Source organism: Marmota monax, unplaced genomic scaffold, assembly GCF_021218885.2.
Source record: "Marmota monax isolate L192 unplaced genomic scaffold, Marmota_monax_Labrador192_F-V1.1 WCK01_AAM20220418_F8-fsc01029, whole genome shotgun sequence".
Lineage (NCBI taxonomy): Eukaryota > Metazoa > Chordata > Mammalia > Rodentia > Sciuridae > Marmota > Marmota monax.
Genome location: NW_026694947.1, coordinates 64,214 through 86,747, shown reverse-complemented (window position 1 = coordinate 86,747; position 22,534 = coordinate 64,214). Strand labels below are relative to the sequence as shown.

At 39.3% G+C, this 22,534-nt stretch overlaps 1 long non-coding RNA gene across 3 annotated transcripts in view; it reads right to left on the bottom strand.

Annotated features, from left to right (window-relative positions):
- Nucleotides 1–453: 453 nt before the first annotated feature.
- LOC124081248 (uncharacterized) overlaps nucleotides 454–22,534 on the bottom strand; it is a 78,670-nt gene continuing 56,589 nt past the window's right edge. The window contains exons 2-5 of one of the 3 annotated variants that reach the window (XR_009225229.1): nucleotides 6,524–6,630; nucleotides 3,364–3,487; nucleotides 2,605–2,703; nucleotides 454–1,558 (exon numbers count right to left, since the gene is read on the bottom strand). This is a non-coding gene — a long non-coding RNA (uncharacterized LOC124081248). The other 2 variants (XR_009225231.1, XR_009225230.1) reach the window with 2 other exon arrangements.

Sequence of the window (22,534 nt, the reverse complement as noted above, 5' to 3'; positions counted from 1 at the left end):
ACAGACTAGAATTCTGGAGACTGGAGTCCAGGATCCAGGTGTCAGTAGAGTAGTTCAGCAAAATGCCACTTTTCCTAGCTTGCAGATGGCCCTCTTCTTGCTGCATTCACATGTGGTTTTTCCTCTGTGTGCATATGTGTGGGAGCTGGGGGGGGCAGAGACAAAGGGGGGCGGGGCACTATGATATCTCTTCTTCTTTCATAAGTCATATAGGCTTAGGACCCCATCCTTATGATTCATTTAACTTTATTTATCTCCATAAAGGCTCTAAGTCCACGGCTGGAGCTGTAGCTCAGTGGCAAAGCGCTTGCCTTGCATTTTTGAAGCACTGGGCTCGATCCTCCGAACCACATAAAAAAATAAATAAATAAAGACATTGTGTGTCCATCTACAACTAAATGTATATATATATATCTAAGTCCAAATGTAGTCACATTGGGGGTTTGGGCTTCAGCATATAAAGGGTTTTACCAATTCAGTACATCATAATATGTATGTATCCCTAAGATAGACTGTGATTTAAAAAATGATCTAAATGTATCATATTTACCTCAGCTAATGAAACTTAAGGAAGTTGCAATTGGACATCATCCATTTAATAGCTGTCCCTTCTTCAACCCCAAATTCTCATTTGATCAATCATATTTTCAAAAACTGATGGGAAAAAATATTCCTAAATTCTGCTTTTAAATAATCTATAGAAGTCTAAATTACAATGTAGTAAGACTTTATCATGTGACTTATGCAAGGTGATGGGAATTGAAATTACATACATTTTATATTCTTCATTTCTATTTCCAGGTATCTTAAATCTCTCCTATCTGAAGTAACTGTCTGTAATCATAAAAATTAAACTTTAAAATGTTTTTTAGAGACATCAAGAACTTTATCTCCCAGCTTTTGAATAAAAGACAATTTTATTTTTTAAAAAACAGAATTTTTATTTAAAATAAAGTAAATAGTAAACTGGCATATTCAAACCTTTTGACTGGTCAAGTTCAGTGTAATGACATGAATAAGTTCTGATCTATACTGGCACTGGAGCCATCATATTTTCATTTTATAGTCAATTGAATAATTTTTTTTTCATTCCACCTCTCAGAATTCTGTCCTTTTGAGGCAGGTAAACAACTCAGCTCCATCCATATTGTCTCTCATTTAACAATCTATCTCCGGCGCATGCTCGGCAGTTACCAGTGACCTCATGCTGTGGACACATTTTCAGTGTATGTGTGGCTGTGTATGAAATGCTACATTTTCCCATTTTGCTCTCCCCTTTGATCAGCAACCTTGTCTTGTTTCCCACTCTCCCTTGCAACTCTAATCATTTTTTACTCCTTTCAAACCATCGGGGAAAACATAAACAAAAAAACAAGGTCCCTCAAGAATACTTTCCCTTCCCAAAGCTGCTAGCTTAGAAAATTTCCATTTTATTTCTGCCTGAGTATTTTTGATTTAAGAAGTTTTCTTTCCTACCTGGACTAGACGAGTGTACATCAGGGTCCACTGGATAGTCCTGCAGCAGCAACATCTCCAGACACAGCAATATCTCCAAGCCCTCAGGCATCGCAGTGGGAAGACCAAAGCGTTTAAAACTCATTTGAGTCATAATCCTACTACTTCCTGGCAAGATACCTGTGGCAATCACTAAGCTACTCTGGGACTCAGTTTCCTTACTTATAAAATGGGGATTATAATGATATCTAATTTTCATGGTTTTAAGAATTGAATAAATTTGTATACGTGAGTATTCCTTGAGAAGCATCTGAGGCTATTTTACATTGCTATAGCAAAATGCCTGAGATCTTATAAAGAAGATAGTTTTATTTAGCTCACAGTTCTGGAGGTCCAAGTACATGATACTGTCATCAGCTTCTGGTAAAAGCCTCCTGGAATAGCAGCCCATGGAAGGACTGTGTAGAAAAAGATGGTAATCAATCCAGTCCGATGATAGCAAGAAGTTACTTTCTCAAGAAAAGCACTATTCCCTCTCAATGACCTAATCAATTCTTTAAGGCACCAACTCCCAACACTGCCACATTAGGTACCTAGACACAGTGTGAATTTTGGTGATAACAAACCACATTAAAACCACAGCAAGAGCTGGGCTAGGTGATGCACGCCTGTATTCCCAGTGGCTTGGGAGGGAGGCTGAAGCCGGAGGATCAAAAATTCCAAACCAGCCTCAGCAACTTAGTGAGACTCTCTCCCCCCGCCAAAAATAAATAAATAAATAAAAATAAAAAAATAATTCTTAAAGTGGCTCAAAAAAAAAAAAAAAAAAAGTGGCTCGGTGGGAAAGTGGCTCAGTGATTAAATGCCCCTGGGTTCAATCCCTGGCACTAAATAAATAAAACAAGCATAATGCAAGGATATTAGTTTTTGTTTAGTTTAAAAAACATTTCTTTAATAACTAACAGGATAGCAAACTCAAAGGAGTATAGTTAATATAAACACATTCAGAGGGTATACGTCTGAAGAACTAGAGACCACAGCCTGCCTAATACCCCACTCTAGCCCATACTATGCATCTGAAAAAGAGACCCAGTGTTGCCATTTTTTTTTTTCCCATGTAAAGCTAGAACTGGACATCATGACACACACCTGTAATCCCAGTGGCTCAGGAGGCTGAGGCAGGAGAATTGCAAGTTCAAAGCCAGCAACTTAGTGAGGTCCTAAGCAACTTACAAGAAGACACTGTTTCTAAATTTAAAAAAAAAAAAAATTGTGGGAATGTGTCTCAGTGGTTAAGAGCCCCTGGTAAAGCTAGAAATCAAGATGATTTTTATGTAAAATCTTCCAATTTTTAAATATAGAAAGCTAATTTTTAAAAAATGCTACAAACAATATTTTTCTACTAGCCTGAGTTGTCCTGCAAACCTCAAATTTGGCCTGCTGTCTGTCACATACTCTGATTGGCCTTAGGAATTCAAGGAAAAAATGCAGTGTGTGTGGTGAACACTGGAATGCACTGCCTTATCCCCCTTTGAGAAATAGATGTGCTGCCCCTGCTGCGGGGAGTGCTCTTGGCCTCTACAGTTATTGCTTCAGCTGCAGAGATGCCTCACCCCTTGCTGGGTGGCCCATAGCATAGCCATTGACTGGTAAAGGCAGATACAAAGGCCTGACCACTTCATTCTAATTTGCAATAACTCTGAAAGGCCATCCTGGTGCCAGAGGGCTTCTCAGTGCCAGATGAAGCAGTTGCTGAGTTTGCGTCAGAGTTTGTCTTCTCCGTCAGCCTGCTCCTTCCTGCCCCCTTCTTCTTTCCATAGGTGAGTGTTAGTTTTTCATCACTATGATGATGAAAACTTTTGTGACCAAAATGCCTGACAAAAACTAATTACAGGAGGAAAAGTTTACTTTGGCTCGTGGTTTCAGAGATCTCAGTCCATGGTCAGCCAGCTCCATTGCTGTGGGCCTGAGGTGAGGCAGAGCATCATGGCGGAAGACTGTAGGGAAGGAAAGCTGCTTCCGCCCATGGCACCTGGGAAGCAGAGAGAGAGAGCAGCATAGAAGAGGCTGGGGAGAAGATAAACCCATCCAGGGTCCATCCCCAGTGACCTACCTTCTCTAACCATATCCTAGAAGCCTTAAGTTACACCCAGTAGTCCCAAGTATGCTGGAGAACCACCAGCAGTTTCATACTCGTAGAGCTCAAAATGTCATTTGTAGATTGCCATGAGATAAAGTTGGAGAGAAAGTTTTAAATTAAGAACTTGCGGGCTGGGGTTGTGGCTCAGCGGTAGAAAGCTTCCTTAGCATGTGTGAGGCACTGGTTTCGATCCTCAGCACCACGTAAAAATAAATAAATAAAATAAAGGTATTGGGTCCATTTATAACAACAACAACAACCAAAAAAATGTTAAAAAGAAAAGAACTTGGGCTTGATTCAGTAGACAATGGGGACTGCTTCAGAGGTTGACTTCTCCCTCAGGACTGAAGATTTTTTTTTTTTCTACTTATTGAACACTTGTTCTTACTTTCTTCCAACAGTCCTTGAGAAGTCCATCTGTTGTCATAATTTAAAATCTAGACATGAACACTCAGCTCAGCATCTCCACTTGAATGGCCCACAGGAACCACAAAGTCAGCATTTCCCAAGTCAGGTTCATTAACTGACTTGCCTATACCTCATCTTTCTGAATTCCCTACCCTGGTGAATATTAACACTGTCCATCCAGTTGCTAAGCCAGAGTGCCAGACATCAGTCTAGATTCCTTTCTCTCCCTCACCCTCTAGGTTCCAACTTTCAATGTGACTTATAAGTAATCACACCTGAATATATTTTGGATCACTCCAGACCCGCCTCTACTTCCTTAGTTCAGTGAAGTCTTTTAACAACTGGCTAATTTGCCTTCAGTCTTACCCCCTTTGAAATCCATTCACCAAACAACTACACGAATAATACTTCCAAAACAGACTTGATCATGCTAAGCCTCAATTTAAAGTCCTCCAGGAGTCCCCATAATCTTCCAGATAAAAATACTTAACAGAACTCTTCATTATCTGACCACTGATTTCACTTTCTACTTCATTTACACTATTACTCCAAATCCTTCCAGATCTGTATGCTCTCTCTTGATTCTAAAACTTGCACCAGGCTGTCCTCATAGTCTGAAATCTCTTTTCTGGTTGTCTCTCCTCTCCTTCCTTTTACTTGAACACTTATTAGTCTTTGGAGGGCTAAACCTAGGTGTTGCTCCAAAGAGTTTTATGTAATACCCTTACTCCTATTATAAGCTAAGTCCCTCATTTGTAATTCTATCATTGTACCTATCAATCTGTACTTATCTAACTGGGAGATTATAACTGAAAGCAGAGAATATGTCTATTCATTCCCAAATTTCCAGTGTTTAGCATAATATCTGGCACATACTAGTTCTTAATAAATATTTCACCAGTAAAAAAATAAATAAAACATTTCACTCCTAAGCATACAGTCTGACAGTAATATGGGTCAGTGTTTCAAGAGGAAATTAATTGGAGCCCAAAAGAAAAGATACAACAAGTATTAATGATTTAAGTCAGAAAAGTGGGTATAGAAACGGACAAAAAGAAGCTAGAGGAGAAATATAGATAAAACAGCATAATTGGTGATTGGATGTTGCAGATGAGGAAACAATTATGGTACAAAATGACTCCTGGATTTCTGACTTGGGTACCAGGATAATCAATTTTCCCCCAGTACTGACTTGCCTTTACCTCATCCAGGGGCCCCTGATATCTGGCCACATCCCCAGTCCTTTGTTTGTTTGTTTGTTTGTTTTTTTGAGACAGGGTCTCACCAAGTTGCTCAGGGCCTTGCTAAGCTGCTGAGGCTGGCCTCAAATTTGCAATCATCCTGCCTCAGCCTGCCAAATTGCTGGGATTACAGGCATAATAGCTGAACTAAGATACAGAATATAGGTGGAGGAGTATGTTGGATAAGGGGCATAAAGATGATGAGTTTTAATGACTTTGTTCAGGTTTTATTGAGTGTGAGCTGCCTAAAGGAAGTCCAGGGGACTTTCTGGACATCAGTTTAAGGAATACAGAAAGAAGTAAAAACCATAAATAAGATGTCCCAAGGAGAAAAGTTGACATAAGAGGGTGGTCAAATATGGTGTTCTGAGGAGGACACTAACTTTGCTACAGATTGTGTGCAATCTCTTCTTTTTGCCCCTCCAGATCCTTTCCCACCCCATTCCAGAAGATGGGTGTCTCTCTCTCTCTCTCTCCATATATATATATATGTGTGTGTGTGTGTGTGTGTGTGTGTGTGTGTGTGTGTGTGTGTGTATATACATACACACACACATATATATATATATAAAATCACTAATTGTACCAGTGGGCTTCCTCACCCTCCTGTTTTGCTTGGGTTTAGTTCATGTTTAGTTCAGCAGTAGATAACAGAGAAGAGTGAAGCCAGATATTTATTCTCCATGTCACTCCTTGCTCCATCCCTCCACCAAATGTCACAGCAATTGTTAGGGAGCCTTCTTCATAGAGCTATGGCTTCAGGTGCCAGTAACTGCCTGCTCCCTCCAACCTGCACCCCAGTGTTACTAGCCTGAGGCATTGTCACTGTCCCAGCCCTTCCTGCTTTTCCTAAACTTTGTAAACAGCCCTGTTACTAAAATATCCTCAATTACTCAGTTTGAAATGCCATCAGTTTCCTAAAGAGATTCTGAGTGAAGCACAAGACCTCCCAGGAAAGAAAAGATTGGCTAACAAATCTGATAAACTAACTCTATCAACTGCCTTAGTAGACTACCTTTCTCAAATAAACGGATTTCTCCTAAAATTAAAGGAACAATCTTGATGGGAGAGATTTCAGGTACTTAGGTGACCATTAGCAATAATGACTGCAATAGAAAATTAATTTGGAATCCAATTAAATTCCAGTGAGACATTTTCCAAAGGGTTAATAAGTAACTGTATACATGGGTTACTTGTAGGTGGCATGATCTCATATTATAATGAACTTTGTAAGATTTACTAATGGCCTAGGTTACAATGACAATAAATTCTACTTAACTCAGGTAGTTGTTGTTATAGTTGTTACAAACCCCTCAATATCCTCATGTTGTCAACTTGCTTGGAGAAAGTGGCTCAATTGGTTTTGTCTGACATAGCCAATCAATCCTGTAAGAATGGAGGAAAAAATTAGTGGGGACCACTCAAAAACTATTAAAATGCCAATAAGGTTAGGAAGAGACCTATTCATAATGCAAATATGAAGGACTTTTACTGTTGATACTCAGGCCATAAGAAAGTGTGAGTTAGGCTATTACAACTTTGCATTAACTTGTCAATAAGAAAAAAAAAATATAGCAGCTGTGGGATGTGTCCCTGTTATCTCAATTCCAAATTATATTGATATATTGTATGAATGTACAAATATGTAACAATGAATCCCTCTGTAACATATAATTATAATGCTGCAATAACAAATATAAATCAGAGAAAACTCCCAAAGTTTGTTTGTAAGGAAATAACCTTAGAGTTTATCACTTCTAACTTTCCTCTCAACTCACTAATTTCTTGTAGAAGATTCCTCAAAAAGTCACTTGTTCAATGGACATAAATTGAGAACCTGTTCCACAAGCACCACTTAACTTCAAAGACGAAAGCACTTTCACTGCTCTTTCCAAGGAACTCATCCCACATCTGTCCTTGATAGCTGACTTCAGGACAAAGGTCACTATTATAAAGTTCTCTTGAATGAAAATCTGCCTCTACATGACTTTCAGAAAACATTGTTCTGCCTTTAAATATTTTTAGGGAATGATTATGCTTTTGTGCTGTCCACTCTGGCCCCAAGTTTCTTTTAAGCGAGATATATCAAGTTTGCTGTTACTCCTCATGTGGCTTAGTGACCAGACCATTCAGGACCCTGGTCACATTCCTGTATGCACTCTGAAGTTTGTCAAAACCCCTCTTAAATTGAAAAGCCCAAACTGGAAAATATATCCCATATGTTTCCTGAACCTGGACACTCTGCTATCGAAGGACCTGGACACTGCTTTCACTCACGCAGCTACAATTAATTACTTAGCCTTTTGAGAACACCTCGCTCATTTTGTTAAATGAATATAGTTTTGCATTTAACCCAAGTTTTTCTGATCGATGATGATGTAATCCTGGACAAGTTGCTTCACATTTCTGAACCGTAACTTCATCTATGAACAGAGATAATCATTACTTCTTTATGGATTTTGTGTGTGTGTGTGTGTGAGAGAGAGAGAGAGAGAGAGAGAGAGAGAGAGAGAAATGCATGATGTAGGTAAAGACTTAGCTCAGTAACTACTCAGAAATTGTTCACAGATGTCCTTACTTTTACTTTCACAGATATATCTTTTTTTCCCACATAAATGGACACCAAACACAGAATCATGAATTCTGCATTTAACTGATTTTCTCCCTGAAATTTAAGATTTCACATTTACTATTGTAGCAGTTCATGTGCTTTTATCTTATCCTCCCAGTTGATTGAAATTTTCTGTAAATTTTCATCCTATTTTAGATCAACTGTAGATTTGATACAGCTAACCTTTGATACACCTTATCCAAGATATTGATAATGCTGTGATTAGAGAAGAATCAAGGACAAAGCCACTCACTGGGACCTTCATCAAGGTTTATCTATTTCCACTTTTCATCGGTTGTTTAATGAGTTGTGAATGGAGCTTACTGCATTGACATCTTACACACATTGCTTCATCTTTCCACAAGAACATCCTAAGAGAAAAACCAGAGTGATAAATTTGTCTCTGGCATTCCCCAGTTCTGTCTGCCTGGTAACTCCTCAAATAAGAAATGATACTTGCTACATTTTAATTAATGTATATTCATTGTTGATGATTATTTTCTAATTATCTGTAAATTACCTAACAATCCACAAATGTTTTTCCTCGCCTCCTTCTTTGTGATAAATAAACTAATGTCCTCCCCCACATGCACATGTACTAATTCTAGAACCTGTGAATTTCTTACCTTATGTGGTAAAGGGACTTTACAGATGAGATTAATGGTATGGAGTTTGAGATGACAGTATATTGTATATCCAGGTGGACCCAATCTAGTCACACGAGTTCTTAAAAGCAGAAAACCTTCCCCAGGTGTGTCAGAGGTAGATCAAGCTTTCTTAGAGAGCCAAAGTGTTACTGATATAAAGATGGAGGAAGGAAGCCAAACACACTGGCCGGCACCTGTAATCCCAGCCACTTCGGAGGCTGAGACACAAGGATCATGAGTTTGAGGCCAGCCCGGATAACTTAGTGAGACTCTGTCTCAAAATTAAAAATTGAAAGAAAAAAAAAAGTAGGAAGGAATCATAAAGTAAAAAAAGAGTGCAGCCTTTAGAAGCTAGAAAAGACAGAGAGCAGATTCCCCACCTCTACCATACTCCACAGTCTCCAAGGTGTATTGCTAACACCTTGATTTTAGCTCAGTGAGATCTATGTTGTACTTCTGACCTTCAAAACGCTAAGAAGATAAATTTGCTTTAAACCACTAAGTGTCTGGTAATTTGTTAAAGCTTCCATAGGAAACTAATACCTTCTCATTGCTGTCTTCCTCCTCTTTTGTAAATTTATACTAACATAGGTTTTTCTTCAAATTCATTTTTGGTCTTGGGGCTTAATTTGCCAAGACACAGGAAACTAGTATAAGTCTGGTGAATTTCAGGAGATCATCAATCTCCCAATAACAATTATCTTCATTAATGTAGGTTGCAATGAAATATCTCCAAAGCAAAACTTTGCTAGACTTGCCCTGATTATTTTAATGACAAAACTGTATTTATTTTTCAAAATCTGAAATTCATCCAGTCTCTACTCCATTACACCTCTGATGTAATTCAATAAAATCCTACAGTTTCATTAAATATACTAATAACATTATTGCAGTTATTGTAGAAGCTACATTTGTGAACCAGAGCCCACTCTCTCACATACCCATTTTGTGACTTTTAATAGTCACTTTCATTTCTTAGTGCTTCAGTTTTCATACCTAGAAAAATAAGAATTTTTTTTTTTTTTTTGAGCTAGGGTCAGCTATGTTGTCCAGACTTGCCTCAAATTTGCAATCCTCCTGCTTCAGCCTCCTGAGTAGCTGGGATTACAGACACATGCCACTACTCCCTGATAAATAAGGACATTTGATAAAAATAATCTGTATCTAAAGTTTCTTTATTCCTCTAAATTGCTATGTTCAATCATAGTACAGACCAAGAAAAAAATTGTTTCCTTGCAAAAGGAGAAACTGATTGAAATATAGTTCTTAAGTCCTACATGCATGCCAGCCCCTCTACATGAAATGCATTTTCTTTCTCCTTTATTTCCTTTTACCACTTATATCCCCAGCTAGTAAAATCCTACTCTGCTTTCAAGTCCTAAATCAAATGCCACTTCTCATGAAAACTCCCTTGATCACAGCATCAGGAGTTAATCTTGCTCTTGTCTGAAATACTACAGCACTCATTGCCTGTAGGCTTAGCACAGACAGTTATTATTATTTTTTTGTTATGGTTGCAATGTCTTGCCACTCCAACCAGATTGCAGCTCCCTGAAGATTGGGACCATGTTCCTTGTTATTTGCCAATAGCAAGTGTTCAGTAAATATCCTGCCTTTCCTCCTATTATAAAGGAAGTGGTGTTCTACTCCTACCTAAAGCCCACCTCTTGACTTCTAATTCCTTCTTCTCCTGCCTCTCACAGACTCAATGACATCCATTATCCTCCATCGCTCCTTCTCCTTTAACTTCAACTTCTCTTCCAGCCTGTCCATTGGCTCGCTATATCTCATTTTAAAAAATTCTATCATCTATCTGTCTGTCCTACATCCAACTCGAGCTACATGATTGGACCTGAAAAATTTCATGAAGGAGTTGAGTTGTTCCCATCTACAGCCTCCACTTCACCTATGCTATTCATGATTCTGCCCACTTCAGTCTGGTTTCCAAGGTTACCAGTGCTGTCCAGGTCACCATCGCCAATGGATATCTACTATGCTTATGTTCTAAGCAGCAGATTCTGCTATTGACCATAACTTCCTCCTTGAAACACTCTCGCCCTTTGCCTTCCACTGGATGTTCCTTTAGTCTCCTGTATCAGTTCACTCTCTGTTATTCACCACTGAAATATTTCCCTTCCTTAGAATTATATCTTGGACCCCCTCCCTCAATTTCTCCATGTATTGATCAGCTTTTTGTTTTTGTGACCAAAATATCTGCGCAGGCGGGGGGGGGGGTGTGGACTACTTAGAGGAGGAAAAGTTTATTTTGGGCTCACAGTTTCAGAGGTTCAGTCCATGGTTGGCCAACTCCATTGCTTTCAGCCAGAGAGCATCATGATAGAAAGGCATGGTAGAGTCAAAGTGCTTACCTCATGGTACCTGGGAAGCAGAAAGGGAGTGAGGAACCAGGGAGAATATAAACAAAGAGAGACAGGAAGAGGCCAGGGTCCCGAAACTCCTGCAAGAACGAGCACAGCACCACTGACTTGACTTTCTCCACTAGGTCCCACCTCCTAAAGGTTGGAGCACCTTTGAAGAACACCAGGGGTTCGCCACCAAACCCCTAACACTTAGGTCTTTGGGGGACATTCCGGATCTAAACTATAGCACCATTTTAAATATATGATCAACATAAGACATTATGTGATAGTATGTGAACTAAGTCCTGTGTGTGTTTTACATTTAAGGACTACCTCAATCCAGACTAGCCCCATTTCAAGAACTTGGTACCTGTTTGTATCTAGTGATTACCTTATAAGATAGAGCAGGTCTAGACACTGGTCTAATAGCACATACTGTTCTCCTACCCTCTTCTCTAGTTCCTACCTCATGATATCACCAGATAATAGGTACTCTCCCTCATAAATCAGGAAGTCCTTTCATAATCCCCCAAAGCAGAGAAAGTGCCCCTTGTTCCATGTCCCTAAAGCATCTTGAATGTCTATCATAATACCCACCACACACATAATTATTTCTTCATCCTGCTATCAGCTCCATGAGCAAAGTGTCTGCCTTGTCCAGAGCTGCATCTAACCTAACACCTAGCACGTGAAAGTTCTTCAAGATGTATTTGATTAAATAAATTTAAGGCAACTTCCAGGATAATTAAAAACAGTTCTTTACATTGCTATTTTCATCATAAAATTTCTTAACAGTCATAACCTAATTAATGGGATTTTACCATAGTGCTCAGTACTAGGGATCATGTTGCATAGCACAGACCACAGAGGTAGGACCTCATGGCAGTGTTATGAGACATAGCACATACCTGTTGCTGCTGCTATTGACTGGTGCATTCTTGCACATGTAGCATTGTTTGTTACAAAATTCAAAATGTACAGAAGTGAAGACAAAGTCTTTCTTAGCTGGGTGCAGTGGCACATTCTTGTAATCCCAGAGATTTGGGAGACTGGGGCAGGAGGATTGCAAGTTTGAGGCTAGCCTCAGCAACTTAGAGAGTCCCTGTGTCAAAAAAAAGGGGGTGGGCCTGAAGACATAGGTCAGTGGTAAAGTACCTCTGAGTTCAATCCCTAGTTCTCCACCACAAAAAAAAAAAAAAGTCTCTCTTCATCCCTATTTCTAAGTTATTCCCTCCCTAAAGACAACTATTACTGGTTTCTCATTTTTATTTCTCCCACCTTCTTCTCATGGATAAAAATCATTTCACAGGCTAACATTTTTCAGTTTTCTCAATAATGTGAAGAATGAAAAAACCAATAATCCTTCCTTAGGAGACACCCTGTAGACTATTGTCTGCTCTCAGGCATGCTCTAGAGAATTCATATATTTCTGTACTTTAATTAAAATGAGGAAGCAGTAGAATTTAGAATTGGAATTCTTTCAGCCAAACAATTATCCTTACCTGGGGTATTTTCCACTTAGATATTATTAATCAGTAATTGGCATAATAAAGTTCTTTATACTTATGTATCATTGGCTATGTAAGAAGTATTAAATACCCAAATCCATCCTTTTATATGAAGTCTAGGTGTTGGTATCATTGTGTCTATTTTTTAGACAGGAAATTTCAATGCAAAATACTTTGACCAAGGGCAAAAAGATAGCAAATATTTTCAGAGCTATAGCCTCTGTTTTTGTTTTGTTTTTGTCACTGTAGATTAAACCCAGGGGTGCTTCACCACTAAACCACATTCTAAGCCCTTTCATTTTTTCTTTAGAGATTTTTAAATTTAGACACAGGGTCTAAGTTGCTTAGGGCCTCACTAAATTGTTGAGGCTGGCCTTGAACTTTCAATCCTCCTGCCTCGGTCTCCTGAGTTGCTGGGATTCCAGGTGTGTGCCACTGTGCCCAGCGATCACTGATTTTTATTTTCATTCCATGGTAATATCCTCAGCTCTCTAGAGAGAACAAAGCCTCAGCAGACCCTACAAAACAGAAGAGGAGCCATAAACCAAAAGATGTTTGGGACCCATCTGCCTAAATCCTTCCTCTTCCCTATCTTTGATCACTCTGGCTGTAAAATAGAACCATAATTAGTTTGGGCTTCTTTTATTATCACAAAGTACAGATATGAAATTTTAATATCTGTTAAAGTTTCATTAAAAAATTTGTTTCAAACCCTTCAAATGTTGCTGTTTGAATGACACATTTTTATAAGCATTTTTTAAAAGTAAGTTAGCATTACGAATTAAAAACCTAAACACCACCCATTTAAGGGACTAACTTAGGAATATTACCTCCTTGAATATCTCTTAAGGGAATAATTTCAAGCATAAAGATATTCATCACGGTGTTATTTATAACAGCAAATAATTGGCATACTCCAAAAAGGCAAAGTAATGGTAAAATAGTAATTTAAAATAATAATAGTAAGATTGTGTGCTACTTTGTAACAAAGCTGATTATATATAAAGCGACGAAAATTAGGACACAAAATTATGCATATAATATAAGATCAAAAGAAAATATTTATTTATTTATTCATGGTACTGGGGACAGAACCTAGGGGCAATTTACCACTAAGCTACATCCCCAGCTTTTTTTATTTTTTTTTTAGACAAAGTCTTGCTAAATTGCCCAGATTGGCCTCAAACTTGCAATCCTCCTGCCTCAGCCTCCCAAGTCATGAGAATTATAGGCATGCACCCCCACACCCAGCAGGATATATAAATTTAAAAATCCTCTAGGTAATTAGACAATAAATGATATTTTCATTCTTTCTATATTAATTTAAATAGTGTGTTTTGGGACTGGGGATGTGGCTCAGTGGTAGAGTGGTTGCCTGGCATGTGTGAGGCCTTGGGTACAATCCCCAGTATGGGGGAGGGGAAAGCAATAGTGTATTTGAAGATGATAAGTCATGTGGGAAAAATGAAACTGAGAAAAGGAAAAGGAGTTAAGGATTGCAATTTTACAGAGGGTAATCAGGGAAGATATCATTGACAAAGTAATGGTAGAAAAGACTTGAACCAAGTGAGGAGTACATAGGGTACCTTGGGCAGAGCTTTCTAAGCAGTGGGAACAGACAAGTGCGAAGGTCCTGAGGCAGGAACAAGCCAGTTTTGTTCAAGAAACAAAGGGAAGCCAGTGTGGCTGAAGTGGAGGACACAAAATGGAAAACACAAGGCAGAATCTCTAAGGGCTGAGGTGGCACTCACCTGTAATCCTAACGACTAGGGGTACTGAAACAAGAGGATCACAAGTTCAAGGCCATCCTCAGCAACCTAACAAGATCCTGTCTCAAAATTAAAAAATTAAAATTAAAAAAGGACTGGGGATGTACCACAATGGTAAAATTCCCCTAGGTTCAATTCCCAGTACCAAAAAAAAAAAAAAAAAAAAGAAAAATGAATGAAAGAAAGAAAGAAGAAGAAAAGAAGGAAAGGAAGGGAGGGAGGGAAAAGCAAAGCTCAAGAAGAACAGGAAGGCAGGTCACGTTGTATGGTGCCTTGCTGGCCATGTGTGGTCTTTGGTAGTTCCTCTGAATAAGATGAGGAGCCTTTGAAGGTGGAGGATAGAGGAGTCAAGTGAGCTGATTTATGCTGTAACAGCCTCCTCTGGGAGGTTGATAGGGGCGAGGAGGCTGCTGCTGCAACCAGGCAACTAGAAATGATGATTAGACCAAGAAACTAATAGTAGAGGTAGTTAAGAATTAGCTGGGTTCTGGAATATTTTGAATGTTGAGCCAATAGGAATTCACAGCTTGTAAGATATCAGGAAAAATGTAGTCAGATTAATTCAACAGTGTTGGCAGGTTTCAAACTCATTTTGAACAATGACGTTCTACTGTACTTTTTGGTCCAAGTAATTAACTCAAAAAAGGAAATTCCAAGCTAGGAGTGTATTTATAATCCCAGCATTCAGGGAACTGAGGCAGGAGGATCCTGTGAGTGAGTCCTATACAAGCCTGGACACTACAGGAAAAAACCCTGTCTCAAAACAAAAGGAAAAAGAGAAAATTACGAAATGTCTGTTAGAATATATAAAAGAGACCCGATGTGATAGCGCATGCCTGTAATCCCAGCAGCTCTGGAGGATGAGAAAGGAGGATCACGAGTTCAAAGCCAACCTCAGCAAAAGTGAGGTGCTAAGCAACTCAATGAGATCCTGTCTCTAAATAAAATACAAAATAGAGCTGGGGATGTGGCTCAGTGGTCAAGTGCCCCTGAGTTCAATCCCCATTACCCATCTCCCCCCAAGAAAAAGAATGTACAAAAGAATTTTGACCATAAATTACATGGGTGGGCATATCATGTTACAATATTCGAGGGACCCACTGAAGTTCATCCTCAGCCCTGTGGATTTTATTTATAATGAATTTTTATTAAAAACCTCTGCAATTATTTTCCTCTTTCCTTAGATTTTTTTTTTTTTATTTAAAAGTCACAACAAAACTGCTAAGATGTAAAGGGCTCCCTTATAATCAGTTTGCAAAAATAGTAATGCCCCGCATCCAAATAGACCTTTAAGACCATCACAGGCCCTGTGACATGATGCACTTCTCCGTCCCCAGTAACCTCTGCTATGTGCACCACCCAATTAGAAGACTCCACCTTCCTCCCATCTTTTCCACCATTTAGCCTGCTGAGTGACTGCTGAGGCTGACAGGTAATGTTCGTTAGGTTTACTTCTCTGGTTGGTGTGATTCGATGCACAGAACTTTTTGAAAGAGAAAGTTTTCTCTACTCATGTTGATAGCAAGTCACTCCCTGACTCACAATCAGCCAGAAAATCCAACCTACACTGTAAGACTTGAGAGATTCTCCCAGGCATATCTGCCAGGCAAATGAACAGTAGAAGTTAGAAATATTTAAACAGAGAAAGAAGAGCAGCAATCTTCATGAATTCTTCTAACTCTTGGCCGAAAGCTTGATTGTCAAAGGAGGCAAGACTTTTTCATCACCCTGAATGCTTATACTGTAGAGTTTTCTGCAAGTGTTTCTTTTTGTAATCTCTTCAACCTAGTGAGTCAGAAAGTACCTATATCCTACAAATTGCATCTATACTGTGAATGTTTGTATTGCCTACATATTCTCCTGTATTGTTCCTTAGTAATTTCTTATCTACAGTCCTTGAAGTAGAAATCAAATTCCTGACCTCCTATAGGCAAGGATCTTTTCATGCCTGTCTTTCTATCTCTTCCTAGACCTGTAAGAGTGAGGGTCAATAATTATCATTATTATGCTACTTATAGACATTAAGACACAACATAAAATGAATACTTTCACATGCACACAAACACACACAGGTAGCTGAACAAAGGGGTAAACTATAAAGTGCATAAAACACATATTTAGTTTCCTGTCCTCAAACTTCTGTGGAAAATTAACATATTATGTAGTGCTGTTTTTCAAATGTAAATAATTTATGGACCACTTTGAGGGAAAGATAGTCTCACAGACCTCTGAGGTCATCTAAATGATTTTTATTATAATGATATTCTTAATGTATATAGACTTAGCTAAAAAGAATGTTTGCATACAGACACCATGCAACAATACAACTAAAATGAACTTGTAGATCAACAAATGCAGGAAACTCATAAAATTCAAATGAACAATTTTAATTTAATGGGACAAATGCAGAATGGCCACCCCACCCCACAGGGTGAATGTGGCGCTCACTGCCAATATGCAGATTCTTCGAGTTAATTTGCCAACTGTGTGCTTTGCAATGACTCAATGCTTCCATGGTTTGTCTCTATTTAAATCACACAGAACCTTCCTTTTTACATCCTGTGATGAAGTCATTTGGCCTTTAGTTGGTGAGAACTCAACATTCACATATCAACCGCTTGTGTATTCTCTCTTTTTAATCATTTGTCTATGACAAATAAAGGAGCTGTTATGTTTGATTATGAGGTGTCCCCACAGTTCCTGTGTTAATACAGGAATGTTCGGAGGTGAAATCATTAGACTGTGAGAGCTGGAATCTAATCAGTCCATCCTAGTTTGAATGGACTTACCAGGTGGTAACTATAGGTTGGTGGGCGTGACTGGAGGAGGTGGGTCATGGGGGGGCGTGCCCTCCTCCTGCAGTCTCTCTCTTTTTCTCTTCTCTTCCTGGCCACCATGAGGCAAGCAGTGTTCCTCCACCTTGCCCTTCTGCCATGATGTTCTGCCTCACCTCCGTCTACATTGATGGAAACGACTGTCCATGGACTGAATCTCTACACCTGTGAGCCAAAGTCAACTTCTCCTCTTCTAAGTTGTTCTTGTCAGGCATTTTGGTCACTGTAACAAAAGGCTGACTAACACAATAGCACTCCCTGGCACCGATAAAAATCTTAACACAGACAAAAATACAAGCCCTGTAAATAAGCGACAGCTCTCCGTTAAGCTGATCACCCAAATGAACCAAATATGTTGCTATTCACTTATTATTTGCCATCAAAATGAAAACACAAAATTAAATTCTTGTGGAGAACTTGAGGCCCCTTGAGAATATGACTACAGACTTTCAAGGATGTTCAAACCCTAATTTGAGAAATATGAGTGAAGTGTAAAAGGTCCTTGACTTAGAAAAGTCAGGATAAAAATTCCAGCCCTGACATTTATAGCAAGTGGGCCTAGAATGTTTACCTCATAAACCTGTTAGAAAGATTAAATAAAATCACAGTCATAAAATTTATTTGTGAGATAATCTTTACAGCAAGTTAGAAGATGGCTTAGTCAAATAACCTGGAAAACATAGTATGAGAGAAAGTGATGTCTAATGCTTGCTGTAGTTGCTATCCCAGGGAGCAGGAGCAAAGGGAGGAGGACATGGGTTGTGCAGTAATCATCATGGCTAGGAATATTCCAGCATTCCTTTGCCCAGTCAGGGTGTTTGAATTTAGAATACAATTAGAAAAATAACAGGGTGCAATTTTAACTTTAAACTACATGCTGAATTATTCTATTTTCAAAATAGAGCCAACCTTTGCCCTGCCCACAATTCTTATAAACAGAAAAAACAAAAAAAAAATTATTCCCAAAGACTATTTGGGGGATTTGTTTTAGTATATAGTCTTATGTCCTGATTATGGTCATGTGTTAATGAAAGCATATTTGCTAAAACTAGTTGCCTGATTTGAAATGCAAAACTTTAGAAATGCAAACATGATTGCAAATATGTGAAGTACAGTGTCTTACACAGGTGGCCCTAATCGAGATGCAATCCTGCTGAAATTAATAAAACAAATTCTGAAATAGACCAAGAAGTAAAAGGTACAAAATGGTTAGTTGTTCTTAGTTTATTATCAAGATTAATCTTATTTTACCTATAAAAGATGACTGTAGGAAAAAAATATCAAAAGCCTTCCCTGCTCTGTGTTCCTTCATTTTTCCCACTCAGCTATTTTGCAGTTGTCATTTCTTACTTCCAGGCTCTGTGCCTATTCTTAGACGTTCAATAGCACCAAATGTAAGCCACTTGGTGTTAGGCATGAATTAATGAACAGTAATCTCTTGTAGGCAGGGAGGGTCCAACAGGATGAGTGGTGGAGAGGGGTTTTGTGGTAACACTGCTGAGTGGAGTAAATGAACATGTTCTTTGGACACCAATTGGGAGAAGGTACCTCAGGGGTGTTAAATATTCTACCCACCATCACAGTCCTTGAAGAAGCAGCCACCTGAGCAGGAGAAAGGACCCCTTGAGAGTGGGCAGAACAAACTCAATCAAGTGAACATAGTGTTTTTGGAAAATTAGTGAGGCAAGACTCAGAATTAAGAGCCCAAAAGTAAAAAGGGGATGTTTCACCTCAGACCCAACCAAATAAGAGAAAAACAATGGAGAATATAAAGAACAGAACCCAGTACAAACAAACATGGAAAACCCCTTAGCTATACCAATTTGCAGTGCCCCTGCTTTATTAGGGAGGAAAAACTAGAGGAACTCAGAAAAATCCCTCATACTATGGCTTATAAAAAGATGAGGGTATCCTGTTGCAGTGGTGTATGCCTATAATGCCAGCAGCTCAGGAGGCTGAGGCAGGAGGATCACAAGTTCAAAGCCAACCTCAGCAACTCAGCAAGGCCCTAAGCAACTCAGCAAGACCATGTCTCAAAATTTAAAAATTTAAAAAGAGCTGGGGATGTGGTTCGGTCCTTATGTGCTCCTTGGTTAAATTCTCTCTCTCTCTCTCTCTCTCTCTCTCTCTCTCTCTCTCTCTCTCTCTCTTTATATATACATAATGAGAGAGAGAGAGAGAGTGCAAACTCTGTATATTGGCTTTATCTTTAGAGTGTGGGCCCAGTTATAAGTGAATAAGTAAATCCTACAGTTCTTGTTATATACACATATCTGGAAATGTCCAACTTTGTCAGGATCCTGATTGCCAACATAGCCAAAATTGATAAGCAACACTTCTCTGGTCCATGTGCAAGCCTATTTTACATATGTAGCACTATTATTTTGTTTGACCAGAACCCATTCTTCCTTCCAAGAAAGAAACCCCCTTCTTGGAACTTCTCCTTGTGCTTCAGATGGAGAGAGCCACCATGTTATATATGACCCCAATCCCACTAAAGAGATCCTCCCCTGAGATTTATCTATCTGGAATTAAGGAATAAAATCAGTCCTTCTTTGATGTTTTAATGCACAGTAGGTGAATCTCAAGATCCACAAGGAGAATGACTCAGACAGCCAAGAGGAATAAAGATGTAGGCATAGAAGGAAGGAATCCCAGCAGGGTGTGGTAGGGCTTGCCTATAATCCCAGTGATTTGGGAAGCTAAAACAGGAGGATTGCAAATTCAAGGCCATTCTGAGCAACTCAGTGAGACCCTGTCTCAAAATAAAAAATAAAAAGGGCTGGAGATGTAGCTCAGTAGAACACCCCTGGGTTAAATCCCCAGTACTGCAAAGAGAGAGGGGGGCGGAATTCGGGTGGTAGAGTTCTGATTCCAGTTTTATTTTGTTTTATTGAATGTATGGCGGGGGGGGGGGGCAGAAATGTAGCTCCATGGTAGAGAGTTTGCCTAGTATACATGAGGCCCTAAATTCAATCCCCAACACACACACACACACACACACACACACACACAATTCCTGCTTCTTGTCTTTCACATAGATTGACTTTCAACCTCTCCTTCTATCACTTAAAATACCCCATGTGAATGTGGTAGTGCCACTAGTGACTCAGGAGGCTGAGGAAGAAGACTATAGTTTTGAGGCTGGCCTGGACAACTTAGCAAGACCCTCTCTCTCTCTCTCTCTCTCAAGTTGGGGAGGGTAAAGACTGAGAATGGAGCTTAGTGGTAGTATACTCCTGGGTTCAATCCCCAGTTTTAAAAAAGATTCCAGGGCTGGGGCTGTAGCTTAGTGGTAGAGCACTTGCTTAGCACCTGTGAGACACTGGGTTCCATCCTTAGCACCACATTAAATAAACAAACAAATGAATAAATAAATAAAGGTGTTGTGTATAACTACAACTAAAAATATGTATTAAAAATCCTTAAAAAAGAAAAAAAATCCAATATCCTCTCAATAAATTTCCTCCTTATTCCTAAAAAAACTGAACCTGGCTATCTAGAAACAGCAATCAAGGCGATTCTGAATAATAAAACACTATGCGGCTATTGTCTTACTCTTCAAAGGATGAACATGAAAATGTACCTTAGCTAATTAATAAACTAGAAGATGATTCCCAGTTCAGCTTTAACTAACCTTGATAGGTGGCTAACCATCAGTTTAGCCTCAAGGGTTAAAGCCAAATGAAAGCAGAAGGAAAAAAAAAAAAAACCTCAGTCTCCACATTGTTGGATTTCCACACTAATGAAAGGGCAATTGCTATAGGAGATAGTGGGAAACAGAGAGGATTTTCAAAGAGGTCCTCTGTCTTTCATTCTTTTTTTTCTCTTATTATATTTTTAAAACTCCGTTGCTTCTGAACTCTTTGCTCCACAGGCAGTGCAGCTGGGGAAGCCATGGGTGGTCTCCTCCTCAATCCACCAAGATGACTCGCCTCCTGGTCATTGCCCCTAACTAAACAAGGTCCAAGGCTGGGAGAAATCAAAGGAGTTATTTTTACAAAAGAAGTGTTTTTTGCATGCTGTGCAGGGACATTATGGGATTGTCTGGCTGAAAGCTGGGATGTCTGAAACAACTGGCAGAAGGAATAGCGACCCAAGATCCCTAGGCTGGGCTCTTCCCCTGCCTTTCCTTCACTCCTGCCACCCACCGCCAGTCCCACACCCAACATGGTGGCAGAGATGTCAGTTGCTGTCTGGTTCAAAATGGCCTTGGAATCCCCCCTAAGTGTTCACAGTCAGGAAGTTCGAAGTTTTTGCTTGTTTGTTTGGTACTGCTTTTTCTTGAAGGAAATATTCAGTCGTCACAGCACCATCATCAACATCTCCCACCATGTCAGTGACTGGGAGATAAAGGGGACAGAGTCCCACAGAAGGTGGAGAAAACAGATGAAGACTTGATCTGCTGAGCAACCTCTGCCTGGCATCCCCAGCTTGGCCAGGCCAAGAAAGAAAGAAAAAAAAATCCCACAAGGAAAGGGTCTGGGAGGTGTAGGATTAGCGGTTATTTTTTTTAAAAATCTGAAATCTTCACATACACTTATCTTCCACACAGTCATCCTTCCCTCACCATCTCACTGTGGAAGAAGTGTAAATTAACTTATCATTTCCCCTTCTTCCTTTTCCATGTGATAAGACTGACCTGTTGTTAGCCAAATGCAATCTAGATGGTGAGAATCAACAATCACAGAAAGAAAGGCCCAGAGGAATCCTCCACAAATGAGTTGGCTCTCCTGTACCCTGAGGGGAAGGACCATGCCCAAACAGAGTAACTTCATTTAAGGTTATACAAGCTAGGCTACCTTTTCATAGTGCCATTGAGGATTATTATTTCTTCTTATTATTGAAAATACTTTTACTGCCAGGCAGGGAGTGTACCCAGTGGCTAGGGAGGCTGAGGCAGGAGGATCAAGAGTTCAAAGCCTCAGCCTCACCAACAGTGAAGCACTAACCAACTCAGCGAGACCCTGTCTCTAAATGAAATACAAAATAAGGCAGAAAATACTTTTGTTGAGGCTGCAGTTGTAGATCAGTGGTAGAGCACTTGCCCAGCATGTGTGAGGCGCTGGGTTCAGCACCATATAAAACAGACTCTAGTATGGCAATAAAACAGTGGATGTGTAACCGATGTGATTCTGCAATCTGTATACGGGGTAAAAATGGGAGTTCATAACCCACTTGAATCAAAGTGTGAAATATGATATGTCAAGAACTATGTAATGTTTTGAACAACCAACAATAAAAATTTAAAAAAAAATTAAACATACATTCCTTCAAAAAAAATAAATAAATAAATAAAATAAAGGTATTTTTTAAAAAAGAAAATACTTTTGCTGATATGTAAGCCAGAGAAGCCACTTGTGATCCCAGCAACTCAAGAGGCTGAAGCAGGAGGATTACAAAGTTCAAGGCCAGCCTTAGCAATTTACCAAGACCCTCAGCAACTTATGAAGACCCTGTCTCAAGTTTTTAAAAAATAACTAAAAGGGCTGGGGGTGTAGCTCAATGTAAAGCACACCTGGGTTCAATTCCTAGTACCAAAAAATAAAAGTGAAAGTGTT